Consider the following 13,358-nt stretch of genomic DNA (forward strand, 5'->3'; position numbering starts at 1 on the left):
TTTGACAGGAAGGACATTACAATAGATGATTCTGTGAGTTAAACTTAGGTCTTGTTGAAGGCGACGGAGTTCCAAGTTTTCTAAGCCTAGGATTTCAAGTCTGGTGGGATAAGGTATTTTATTGTTTTCAGAGGAATGGAGAACTCTTCTTGTAAAATATTTCTGGACACGTTCAATTGTATTGATGTCAGAGATGTGGTGAGGGTTCCAAACAGGCGAACTGTATTCTAGAATTGGTCTAGCAAATGTTTTATATGCTCTGGTTAGTAGTGTGGTGTTTTTGGAAAAGAAGCTACGCAAGATTAGGTTTACAACTCTTAGAGCTTTTTTTGCTATGTAGTTGCAGTGGGCTTTGGCACTTAGATCATTTGACATGAAAACTCCAAGGTCTTTAACGGGATGGGGGTCGTCTGTAAGGTAATGTCCATCTAGTATGTACTTAGTTTTTGGGTTCTTTTTTCCTATATGTAAGACTGAGCATTTGCTGGTTGAAATTTGGAGCTGCCAAAGTTTAGACCAAGCAGATAGATGATCAAGGTCGTTTTGAATGATAGAAGTATTGTCTGTGGTGCTAAATAGCTTGACATCATCAGCAAAGAGAACACAATTACTTGAGATGTGGTCACAGAGATCATTAATGTATAGTATAAAGAGTGTTGGTCCAAGGACGCTGCCTTGAGGAACGCCACTCTTGACAGGAACAGGATTTGATAAAGCATTGCCAATTTTGACCACTTGTTGTCTGTTAGACAGAAAAGCAGATATCCATTTGTGGAGGGGTCCTGAGATGCCATAGGATGTTAGTTTTAGGAGAAGTTTATCGTGTACTACTGAGTCAAAAGCTTTGCAGAAGTCTATGTAGATTGCATCTATTGATTTGCTTTGATTGATAAGGAACATAGATTATGAAAGGATGCTAGGAATAATAAATGTTTGTCTTTTGGTAGTGTTTAAATTGAAAAGAAAATAATCACTCTACTAACTTAGTAGACTAAATGCCAAAAACAAAAAGAAATGGCTCCAATAGGATTGGTCTGCTCCACTCATATCATACCTGCAGAAAAGGCCTTCTATGGACCTCGTTTTCCAAGGAATGTCAACAAGTGGAGGTCTAGGAGAAGAGCTTTTTCTGCTATGGCCCTTACCCTCTAGAACATCTTGCCATCAGAGATGAGATCTGCCTCCACCCTTCTGGTCTTCTGGAAGGGCCTTAAAATCTGTCTCTGCCAGTTGACTCAGGGTTCTGATGGAGACACACTACACTGGAAGTGGTTGAATGAGAGACCAAAGCCTACCTCCGAACCATCCATGTTGTTGGTTTTTATTATTTATTTATAAAATTTATAGGCCACCCATGTTACCTCAAGGTAATTCTGAAGTAAACTCTTTTTATCCTTTATTTAATTGTTGCAAATTTTAATGCTATAAATGATTTTATGTTTAAGCTTCTATGGCATTGCAAGCTGCTCAGAGTCAATCTGAATAGTAAGATGGGCAGCATAATTAATTAATTAATTAATTAAATGACAGATCTATTCATCTCCTATTTTGGTTCAGTTCCTCCAGCATAAAGCACTGGGATCCACCAGGAAACTATGAAGAGCAAGTTGAAAGTGCAGGACTTAAGCTTGACAATGATAGCAGCACAGATGCAGAATATCTCTTTATTATGAATTAGTTTAAATCTCTAATATTCTAAGGTTTTAGCAAAGGAGCTTTCTAATGACCAAACCCTTAGGCTTTATTTTTTAAATCCTGGAGATCTGATTAAGTCTTACATGGCTAAAGAAAGCAATTGTTATCCGTATCTTCCAAAAGAGCAAGAAGGAATTGTCCATCTGACATTAGTACCTGGGAAGTTTCTAGGTAAAAGTAAAGGTTCCCCTCGTACATACGTGCTAGTCGTTGCCGACTCTAGGGGGTGGTGCTCATCTCCGTTTCAAAGCCGAAGAGCCAGCGCTGTCCGAAGACGTCTCCATGGTCATGGAGACTCAATGCCAAAGGCGCATGGAACGCTGTTACCTTCCCACCAAAGGTGGTCCCTATTTTTTCTACTTGCATTTTTACGTGCTTTCGAAACTGCTAGGTTGGCAGAAGCTGGGACAAGTAACGAGAGTTCACCCTGTTACACGGCAGCACTAGGGATTCGAACCGCTGAGCTGCCGACCTTTCGATCAACAAGCTCAACATCCTAGCCTCTGAGATCAGTCTGTAAGTATTTGAAAACAATGTGAAATCAGCATGGGTTGATCAAAAACGAATATTTTCACATTAATATATTTGCCTGGGTAAGTTTCTTAGCAGAATTAGGGGATGCTGCAATTATAGTATGTGTGTATGTATATATATTATACCTTGAGTTCAATCAAAATTCACTGATAGGCTCATTAGCATGCTAGTTAAGTAGCTGGATAACATGGCAATTAGGTAGAAACATCACTAGTTCAAAATTTACACTAAGGGAATGCTCAATAATTTTTCTTCACCAAACGGGAGAGAGGTATCAAATAGCACATCAAATAATTATTTCTTGGCCCTCTGCTCTTCAGTATTTTCATTCATTTGATGAAGAGTGGAGGAATTAGCTAATACCTTTCAATCAGAAATAAAGCTCAATAAAGGGGTTACAAACAGTGAAATTATTTAACAGTGTCAAGTGCAAAGTTTTTAATTTAGGAAGCAAAAATCAAATGCACAGATATAAATGCAGGGAAATAAACTGAAAGCTACTATATGATTCAGTGAGTGATGTGATTGCAAAAAAGGCAAATGCAGTTTCAACCAAATCGTAATTTCCAAATCATGAAAAGCAATCATTTCACTCTGTTATGCTCTGCTGAAACATCACCTCAAGTATTGTGTTTAGTTATTAGTTTCACACATTAAGCATTCCGAGAAATTGGAACAGGTTCAGAGGGCAACAAAAATAATCAGGGCATTGGAAACATCCCTATGCAGAAACACTGAAGTATGCTTAGTCTTGAGAAAAGATGACTGAGCTGGAGATGATAGTTATTTTTTAGTACCTAATTGGATGTTACACAGATGAAGTTCAGGAAATATTGTCTCTCATGCCACAATGTAGCACATGGAATAATGAACAATTGTCTCAGCCATTCACTTTCATAGTTTTAATTCTAACTTCAGTTCTATGGACCTCACTCCATATTTAAAAGATCCATAAAGGGGCATGCCTATCATCCCTGTCACATTTTGATTTTCTTATTTTATTTGTTCGAACGTGTAATTTTTGTTCGATGGATTAAAAAATGTAAATTACAGGTACTGTAGGAAACTTCTGATTAGAAGTTAGAGGAAAGAAAACCAATTAAAGTGGAACTAATTACCCAGGGTGATAGTGGACTCCCCTTTCCTGGAAGTGTGAAGCAAAAAGTGGATAGCTATTGGTGTGGAATATTTTGATTCGGTTTTCTGCACTTAGCAGAGAGTTGGACTCTGGGCCCCCAAGGGCTCACTCCCATGACCTCCAACTCTATGATTCTGTGCCAAGGGCTTTAAATGTCATATATATTCTTCAGACCATGTGTTGGGGACACTGATATGTACTACAAAATATTTCCTGAAAAAGTTTTTCATTTCTCCAAATCTCTTAAACAGGACCCCACCAATGGATAATAGCTCATTATCCTTGCAGTACTCCAACATTTGCTAGAAGGTAAACTGGAAACTATATTAACAGAATAAAAGAGTTGGAAGGGACCTTGGAGGTCTTCTAGTCCAACCCCCTGCTCAAGCAGTAGACCCTATACCATTCCAGACAAATAGTTGTCCAATCTCTTCTTAAAAACCTCCAGTGTTGGAGCACCCACAACTTCTGAAGGCAACCCATTCCACTGATTATTTTTTCTAACTGTCAGGAAATGTGTCCTTAGTTCTAGGTTGTTCTCTTCTTTATTAGTTTCCATCCATTGCTTCATGCTTTGGAGAATAGGTTGACTCTCTCTTCTTTGTGGAAGCCTTTCAAATATTGGAACACTGCTGTCATGTCACCCCTAGTCCTTCTTTTCATTAAACTAGACATACCCATTTCCTGCAACCGGTCTTCATATGTTTTTGCCTGCAGCCCCCAATCATCTTGGTTGCTCTTCTCTGCACTTTTTCTAAAGTCTCAACATCTTTTTTTATATTGTGGCAATGCAAAACTGGAGGCGTCTTAGAGGTTTTTCCTTGACTGATATATTGATACAGAACAACTGTGATTGACCAAACAGCATATCCTTTGGTGCTTGTGGCAGCAAAGCCATATCCCTAATTCCTCCTGATTTATCTCTTGTAAATAGACTAGATTCATATGTATTCTAAGGACAACATTGGTTTTTCTAGTTTTAGAAGTTGTGCAAATTTTCCCAGTTGTGGTTTGTAAATGTATGAGGGCTTAATATGACTTATAAAACCCTGGAACTGTTGTAGCTTTTCTCTCTGCAACATTTTCTTCCTTGTTCCTTTTGTTAAGTCCAAAATGTTTGATCCAAATGCAGGCATTTCCTGGGTAAACTGGTTGAAATCAAATGAGTCATGACTAATTAATTCCTCTTAGTTACACAGTGTGTTTATTTTTAGTGTTACCAAATCTGAATCTATATCCTTTTGGTTTTTAAAGAGCAGGAGATGCTTCCTGGACATCAGCCATTAAGTGGAGAGAAGTAACTGCCTCAGTCAATAAATACTGTCAGCAAAAGCAGCCCCTGGAGAGGTTTACCCTGAGACTGCTTTCCAGTCTGAAACATACCACATGGTTTGTCTTGCATCCCCTAAACCAGTGGTTCTCAACCTTTATAGTGCTGCAACCCCTTTAATACAGTTCCCCACAATGTGGCGACCCCCAACCATAAAATTATTTTCGTTTTGAATTTATCGCGCCTGAAGCCGTATTGGCTAGCGATCTGAACTGCTTGCGATTGCCTTGAGGACGGAGGCATTAAAGCGGAGATTCCTCCCCATTAAGTTTATTGCGTCTGAAGCCAGATTAGGCTAGCAATTGGGAGTGATTGCAGCTGGCTTGAGAGGGAGACATCAGAGCAAAGATTTCTCTCTTTTTTAATTGATCACGCCTGAAGCCGAATTCGGCTAGCGATTTGAAGAGCCTGCAGCTGGCTTGTGAAGTCAACCATTGGAGCGCAATTCTTCAACTCGCAAGTATACTTCCCATATTTCCAATGGTCTTAGGCGACCCCTGGCAAATCGTCATTCGACCCCCAACGGGGTCCCGACCCACAGGTTGAGAACCGCTGCCCTAAACTAACCTGCTATTTTTAGGTGCAGTCAAGACTACTGTCCTACCTTCAGCATTGGAAGTAAAATAAATCTGTTAGTCCATTTTGCTGATGTAAGTGGTCCTATCAGAATGCAATTCTTCTCTCCATTTACATATTTATAAACTTCGGTCATGTTCCCTTAAATTACCTTTTATTTTTTTGTTAACCAGCACTCTCTCCAGGATATTTTAGCTGAATGCTCCCTCCCCAACTGCTTTTTCTTGATACCGATAGTGCTTGACTTAACAACCATTAAGCAACAATTCAAACTTGCAATGGCACTGAAAAATGTTACTTATAACCAGTCCCTGCACTTACAATTATCAAAGCATCACCACAGTCATGTGATCAAAATTCAGGCAACCAACATATATGTACAATTGCTGCAGCATCCCAGGGTTATGTGAATGCCAGTTGTAAGTTTCCCAATTGGTTTCTGACAAACAAAGTCAAGGGGGGAAGCCTTAACAGCTGCAGTGATTTGCTTAACAGTGGTAAAAAGGTCATAAAATTGGGTGCGACTCATTTAACTGGGTGTGACTGTATTAAGACAGTAACATTAAGGAATTTTAATTCATTGTACCCAATTGCACCTCTTTTTATTTTTTCAAAGCTAGTATGCTGAAATACAAATGGGGAATGGATTTTAACATACATTTGTTTCTTATCAATTTGTACTGATGTTCATTACAGAAAAAATAATTTAGAAAAATAATGCAGAAAAATAATTGCTACCAACCTGCCTTCCATTGAAGACCTGTATACTGCACAAATCAAGAAGAGGGCCGTGAAAATATTTACAGATCCCTCACATCCAGGACATAAACTGTTTCAACTCCTACCCTCAAAACGACGCTATAGAGCACTGCACACCAGAACAACTAGACACAAGAACAGTTTTTCCCCGAAGGCCATCACTCTGCTAAACAAATAATTCCCTCAACACTGTCAAACTATTTACTAAATCTGCACTACTATTAATCTTCTCATCGTTCCCATCACCAATCTCTTTCCACTTATGACTGTATGACTGTAACTTTGTTGCTGGCAATCCTTATGATTTATATTGATATATTGACCATCAATTGTGTTGTAAATGTTGTACCTTGATGAACATATGCACCAAGACAAATTCCTTGTGTGTCCAATCACACTTGGCCAATAAAAAATTCTATTCTGTTCTATTCTATTACATACAATTGATTAGTAACTGTATTTAGGATGGTGAATATAGAATGTATCGATATAAGAATTTGAAGGATCTAATCAATCTCTTTAGAGGGAATGTGAAACAAAGGACCTGTCATTATTTCAGCAGAAAATAAACTTGACTGTGAGGGGAAAAGTACAAGAAGTTAGGATCTGCATCATGATTCTCCTCAAGTTTTTGCCCACCCATAGTTCCTAGATTTTTGGCTGTGATGACTGGTAATTCTTAGCTGAACTCCTGGATTTGAAGAGTAACAGTTCAGAAGGTTTCTAAAAAATTGTGAAATCCATGGCCAATGATGAAATTTTCTGATGGGCTTTTATACTTTGCTAACCTGATGCCTTTTGGCTGGGAATATTTGAAATTGTAGTCTATGTACATGTGGATTGATTAAGGTTGGGTATTACAGGAATCTATGACTTGCAGTCATGTTTTTAGAGTACATCAGTGCCATGAATTGTATAGTGCAACCTGAGATCTTGATGAGATTTGCTCACATTCTAATTTTACTTAGACCAAGGTAAGAAGAACTATCAAGACTATTAGAATCCATCCCAAGTGCCATAATCTAGGGGCAAACTATGAATTAATTTGGGGAATATTTGTTAGATTGATATTTCATCTTTCCTTCAAAAGCCCAAGGTGATGTATAAAACATTTGATGCCCATCTTTCCCTACCGAAAGTATCAACAGTCCTATGAGATAGGCTAATCCATCACCTTAACTACTAGACAGTGACTCTGAGATATCAATGTGAAAATAATGAAGGTTTGTGAATCTTTATCTGATAATTTGAATTTAGAAATTTCTAGCTTTAAAGTTGTTAATATTTACTTCTATTAAACTTTTGGGGGCAGGAATGTAAAGGTATTTTAATTATGCTCAATTTGTACACTTTCACACCAACGCACACCTCTTTTAAAATCCTCAGGCAGCTGACATTTTCAAAATGTAAAACCAACAAATTAATTTTGGCGCAGGTCCATGAACGCAGAGGATTAGGTTCGCACGCTTTTTCCCCAAAGCGTTCTATACAAAGATTTGGAGAAGCCAGGACGAACATTATTAGTTAGTGACTACAAACCCCAAAGGGCATTGCGGCGCGAGAGAACTCAGGCGAGGCGAGGCCAGTCGCAGAAGCTTTTCGAGCCGGGTGTCCCTTCGGTGGGGGAAACTGGTGAACTACAAGTCCCAGATGACTACGCGCTTGCCGGACTGGCTCCAGCTCTTTGAGGAGGCTGGTTCCTACTTTAAATCCAGGCAGAGATCAAAATGGCGGCCGCGAGCTGAGTGTGAGGTGGGGAAAGGCGAGAGAGACGCGGAGCAGAAGGCGCGCTCGGCGGCTTTTCCCGGGGGCGGTGAGTGCATTCCCACATGCAAGGGGCGGAGAGGAAGTAGCGGGTCTCCAGTGAGGAATGCCTGCTTCTTCTCAGGGAAAGAGTTTTGCAGGGACAGCCCTAGTTCTTCCGACCCTGGACGTGTCGCCTCTTCCACAGGGGGGCGTCCTCGGGCTTGAGGGGGTCGGGGTTTAAAGTGGGGCTTGGGGATGAGGAGAAAGTGTGTGTGTTGGGGGGAGATTGGAGATTGTGCCGGGGAAGGGCTCTGCACCTTCCCGGACGGCTCCTTGGGGCGTGTAAGATGCCCGCAGAGGGGCGAAGAAAGGAAGAGGCTTTCTTGCAGCCAGGAAGGGCTGGGGTAGAGAATTTGGCGCTCTCCCGTCGCGGATCCGAAGTCCTCGGGGTCTGTGGGTGGGGGTTTCACCGACGTCGGGAGCTGTGAGAAAGGAGCCCGCGAGCCCCCCCCTTTTTTTGGGGTGGTGGTGGTAAAGGCTGTTTTCTGGAGCCACGGGGCGACCGCGGGAGATGAAGGGCGGGGAGCGGGGTTCTCTCGCCATCGGGGAAGTTGCAAGGCGAGGGTGACTCCGAAGGAAACTCGAGAGCCGCTTTCCAGCCCCGCTGCCTCGTAAGGCTGGTTGAGTTTGGAGCGTCTCCCAAGAAGTCGCCCGAGGACTCCGGGCAGAGGATGCATGAGGGGTCTCGGTCCGCTGGCTTGTCTTCTCTCAACCAGAGCGAGCGAGCAAGCAAGCAAGCAAGCAAGCAAGCAAGCAAACGCTGGGCTTGGAGAGAGGGGTTGTTGGATCGGCGGCTTACGCTTTCCTGCTTGTAAACGGGGGTAACAACCACCGCGAAGCCAAAGGGGACGAGGGCAGAGGGGGACAGCCTCGGGGTACGGGAGCGTTTTATACCCAGATGCATTTATTTCTTGACTATTCCTGGTTACTTATTATTAAAAGTTTGAAGTTTTCCCTTGCTTCTGTGCAAGGTGCTGGTTGGCTGCCTTTCAAGTGTGTGTCTTTTTGCTTTGCCAAGTTTCTCAAGAAAAAAACATGTTTTCAGTCTGGTTTGCAGTGTGGCTAGCCACACTATTTTTTATTTTTATTTTTTATTAAAAGTGATTTTGTTTAAAAAAAAAAAGATAGCCTATGGCTATAATATCTGAAAATGAATGCAAAAAATTATTTAAAAATGTATACATGACATAAGTATATAGCAAAAATTAATGTTCCCTTACCTTGGCTGTTTAACCGTCTTAAACTGATATTGTCAACAACAATAATAATAGGCATGTCTTGTCTTTGGTATATGAGATACTACGTCAGGTTCACTTTCCATGATACAGATATAGTCTCTGTGGCTTGGTTAGTGAAATGAAAAAGGTGTTTGTAATGGATGTAGATACTGAAAAGCATATACTCCACAAATATTTGATAATAGGACATGAGGTGCGGAATACTTAATTCATTTGTCTGATCTGTCCTCATAAGAACATTCTACATTGTAACATTTTATATAGCTCCTAATTATATCATGTTACATTGACTGTAATATTTATACACAAATTTATTCTTATAATATATAATCTATTAATAAGCCAACAAGAATGTTGACAGCTAAACACTATGGTTTCTACAGAATCACTAGAAGAAAATTTCAACGATCACTAGAAGAAGCTTTTCATATTTGCTGTTTCTAGCCTGATATATTCTGCACAATATTTAATTTAATTTAAATATTAATAAATTGAGCATGGCTGTATTGTATGTTTCTAACTTGGAAGTTGTCATTGTATATTAATTTGTTATCAGTTATACACCAGATAGCTAAAGAAGAAAGCTCTGATCACAATAGAATCAAAAGGAGTACTATTCCTTTACTGTACAAAGCTTAACAATGTAGATTGTATATATTAAAATATTCAGCAAACAAAAGCTTGACTTCTTACATACTGTATATTGAAGGAATCATAAAAATACACTTGTTAAAACACTTGAGGAAAAAATATATTGTATGTAAGATGAATCCTGTTACAGTGTCTCAAATGATACTGGATACTAGTCTGACATTAGAGGTTGCTTCAGGACTTGCATATAAATGAGCAATATGAGCAGTAATCGAAGATCTTATTTTTGCATTGTCTTACAGCGCTGCTTAAGTCATGCTGTTATTCTGAATACAAGAAGAGAACACTACCTTTAGTATCTAAATTATTAGTGTGTGCAGCAATTACAGTTTTAAGATAGAATATTATAATGTATTTTTTACCATTTGCTTAAAATTGGCAAATATCTGAATAATTCAAATTATGGTATTATGCTTAGAATAATTTTAGTAAAGGTAAAAAGGGATGTGCATAGAGTATATTTTAAACATTGTGACGAACCAGTGAAAACTGTTAATTTTAATCAGAATTACCAGCACTACCATCCCCAAAATTATTGTAACATAACTATTCCATTAATATGGCATAAATAAAATAATTTATTTAAAAAAAACACAACATAATACAAATCTGCAGATAAGTCTACAAACTTAGATTTAGAATAATTTTTTTTAAAAAATGGCTAATTTTTTTTACAGTGGCTCATTTCTTAATTTTTCTTTTACATACAATCAAGATGACATTCTTATGTATATTTGCATAAGAAACTACAGTTTAAGTTATTGAAATAGCATGGGAATGGAATGAATCATGGTAGGACCAAGCGGATTGGATAAGGACAGTTCTTTGACCAGGAGCTGAGGAAAAACCTCTAATTCAAGTAACTTTCGGTTGGTTAATAATGTCACCACCCCTTTTAAGTCAATGCTTGGGGAAACCTGCTATGCTTCAAATCCATTTTTAAAGGGAATTTTCCACTTCAGAAGAAACTCAAGATCCTTGAGTAAGCTGCCATAAACCTAACAAGCAATTGGCTTCCTTTTAGATGTAAAAAATATTAATATAGTTGTTCTGAAAAATAAATTGAATGATTTATTGACCATAGCAGCCATTGAATGTAGGGATTGATAATTCTGACTCCAGTTCTCAGGAGTAGAGTTACTGGTGAAAGTTGGTCATTCATAGTTGTTAGCTGTGTGTTCAACACAGTTCAAATCTCAGCTACAAATATTCTCTTCCATCGATATTTGTAGCTTTATTTAATCATACTGCCTCTGAAGACCATTCAGAAGTTTTAATAGTTTTAGCGTATAAGTTTCACCAATATAGCACCAATGCTGTAGGAGTTACAGTGGCCTTCAGTCAGCTTCTGGATGCAAATCAAGGTGATTGTTATCACCTCCCAAACCCTACATGGCTAAGGGCCTAGTTAGCGCCAAGAATGTTTTGTCTTTCTGCCTGAGGAGATCTCATTGAGGGAATTTGCTGAAGTCCCAGATATGAGGGAATGCCATATAGAGGAACTCCATGCTTAAGAGAATTATAGACCAGTCTCCAGTGAGTGATTGGGCTTCAACTACAGAATGCTTTGGATGAGATGGATTATCTGGGTCCTTTCCAGTTGAGTTTCAGGTCTGGGTACAGGATGAAGATCAGTTCTATGTAAAAATCAAAGCTCTATTCAATCCTACTCCCACCAATATTGGTAAAATATTTGTTTTCATGTAGACTAGGAGTGTCAAACTCGATTTCATTGAGGCTGCATCAGGTTGTGTTTGACTTTGAGGGGCCAGGATGAGTGTGGCCAGGGTGGGTGTGGCTAGCTTGACGTCACTTGTGTTTAGGGTGCCTGTGGTGGCCTGAGCACTTTGTCAGTGAAAATAGAGCTAGGGAGGGCCGTATGCTGAACTCCGTTTTCACTGGCAGAGGCATTGCGGACTGGTCCTTCACTGTTTCCAGGGCGGCTCTGTGGGCCAGATCTAGAATAAAATGGAATAGAATTTTTATTGGCCAAGTGTGATTGGACACACAAGGAATTTGTCTTGGTGCATATGCTCTCAGTGTACATAAAAGAAAAGATACGTTCATCAAGGTACAACATTTACAACACAATTGATGGTCAGTATATCAATATAAATCATAGGATTGCCAGCAACAAGTTACAGTCATACAGTCATAAGTGAAAAGAGATTGGTGATGGGAACTATGAGAAGATTAATAGTAGTGCAGATTCAGTAAATAGTTTGACAGTGTTGATGGAATCATTTGTTTAGCAGAGTGATGGCCTTAATTAATTAAATTAATTAATTAATTAAATTAAATTAATTAACTAATTAAAGGAGGGGCTAGTTAAAGAATTAATTAACACTCTTCTCGTCCCCCACGCAGGTTTCCTTTTGCCAACTGCCCCTTAAAATGAAATGTTATGAAAAGTTTTACGAAGAACCTAAAAAATGAATGAAAGAAGCAAAGAAATGAAAGAAAGAAGCAGCGTAGGAAAGAGAGGAAGAAAGGGAGAGAGGGAGGATGGGAAAAAAGAAGGAAAGAGAAAGGGAAGGAGAGAAGGAGAAAGAAAGTACGAAAGAAAACGAAAGGAGAGAAAAAGAAAGGAGATAGGGAAAGGAAGAAAGGAGGTAGAAAGAAGGAAAGAGAAAGGGAAGGAGAGAAGGAGAAAGAAAGTACGAAAGAAAACGAAAGGAGAGAAAAAGAAAGGAGATAGGGAAAGGAAGAAAGGAGGTAGAAAGAAAGGGAAAGAAAAAAATGAAAAAGGGAGGAGAAAGGAGATGAAGAAAAGATAAGAATAGAATAGAATAGAATAGAATTTTTATTGGCCAAGTGTGATTGGACACACAAGGAATTTGTCTTGGTGCATATGCTCTCAGTGTACATAAAAGAAAAGATACGTTCATCAAGGTACAACATTTACAACACAATTGATGGTCAGTATATCAATATAAATCATAAGGATTGCCAGCAACAAGTTACAGATGTACAAGTTACATCTAAGCACGTCGTGGGCTGGATCCGGCTCCCGGGCCTTGAGTTTAACACCTTGATCAGTGGTGAAATCCTACCCCTTCACACTGGTTCAGGAGAACCAGTAGTGATAAAAGCTACTGGTTTGGTGAACCAGAAGTAAAAAAACACTACTGGTTGGTCCAAACCAGTATTTCTGACAATCAGCTGTGCTGAGTGATTTAAAATCGCTAGGAAGCAGGAAATCCTGCTTTCTAATGAATCTAAATCACATGACACAGCTGTTCCTCACCTTACTGTTCTACTTACCTTCCCAATTCAGACTTTGAATTAACAACTGGCAATTTTCCTCTGTGTAGGGGCTAGAGGCTATACAGCCATCACTATTTTGGGGGCACTAGTTGCTCCTCACATGCCAAAGTGGCTGGTGAAGCTATTGCCAAAATGGCCATGTGAGGAAGTGGCAAGTGGTCTTTCCTGTTGTGGGCCTGGATAAATATTGTTTTTTTGAGAAACATGGGCTGGATGATTTTGGGTGGACAATTCGTGGTTGTAGATTAGTGACTCCTGTTTTAAGAGATGATAGAAATGCTGATACATGAAAAGAATTCCAATTCATTATTAGATGTTCTTAGTTTTCATTCAGTCAAGTCTTAAACTGAGCTTTTTGATTAAA

General features: G+C 39.3%; 1 protein-coding gene across 2 annotated transcripts in view; it reads left to right on the plus strand.

The window, feature by feature from the left end:
- The first annotated feature begins 7,603 nt into the window (after window positions 1-7,603).
- Window positions 7,604-13,358, plus strand: part of NCOA3 (nuclear receptor coactivator 3) — a 97,089-nt gene continuing 91,334 nt past the window's right edge. Inside the window, exon 1 of one of the 2 annotated variants that reach the window (XM_058177528.1) lies at window positions 7,604-7,845. The gene's annotated coding sequence lies outside the window, so the exon portion shown is untranslated. The remainder of the gene's footprint in view (window positions 7,846-13,358) is intronic. The other variant, XM_058177527.1, reaches the window with a different exon arrangement.

The sequence above is a fragment of the Ahaetulla prasina genome, chromosome 3, assembly GCF_028640845.1.
Source record: "Ahaetulla prasina isolate Xishuangbanna chromosome 3, ASM2864084v1, whole genome shotgun sequence".
Taxonomy (NCBI): Eukaryota; Metazoa; Chordata; class Lepidosauria; order Squamata; family Colubridae; genus Ahaetulla; species Ahaetulla prasina.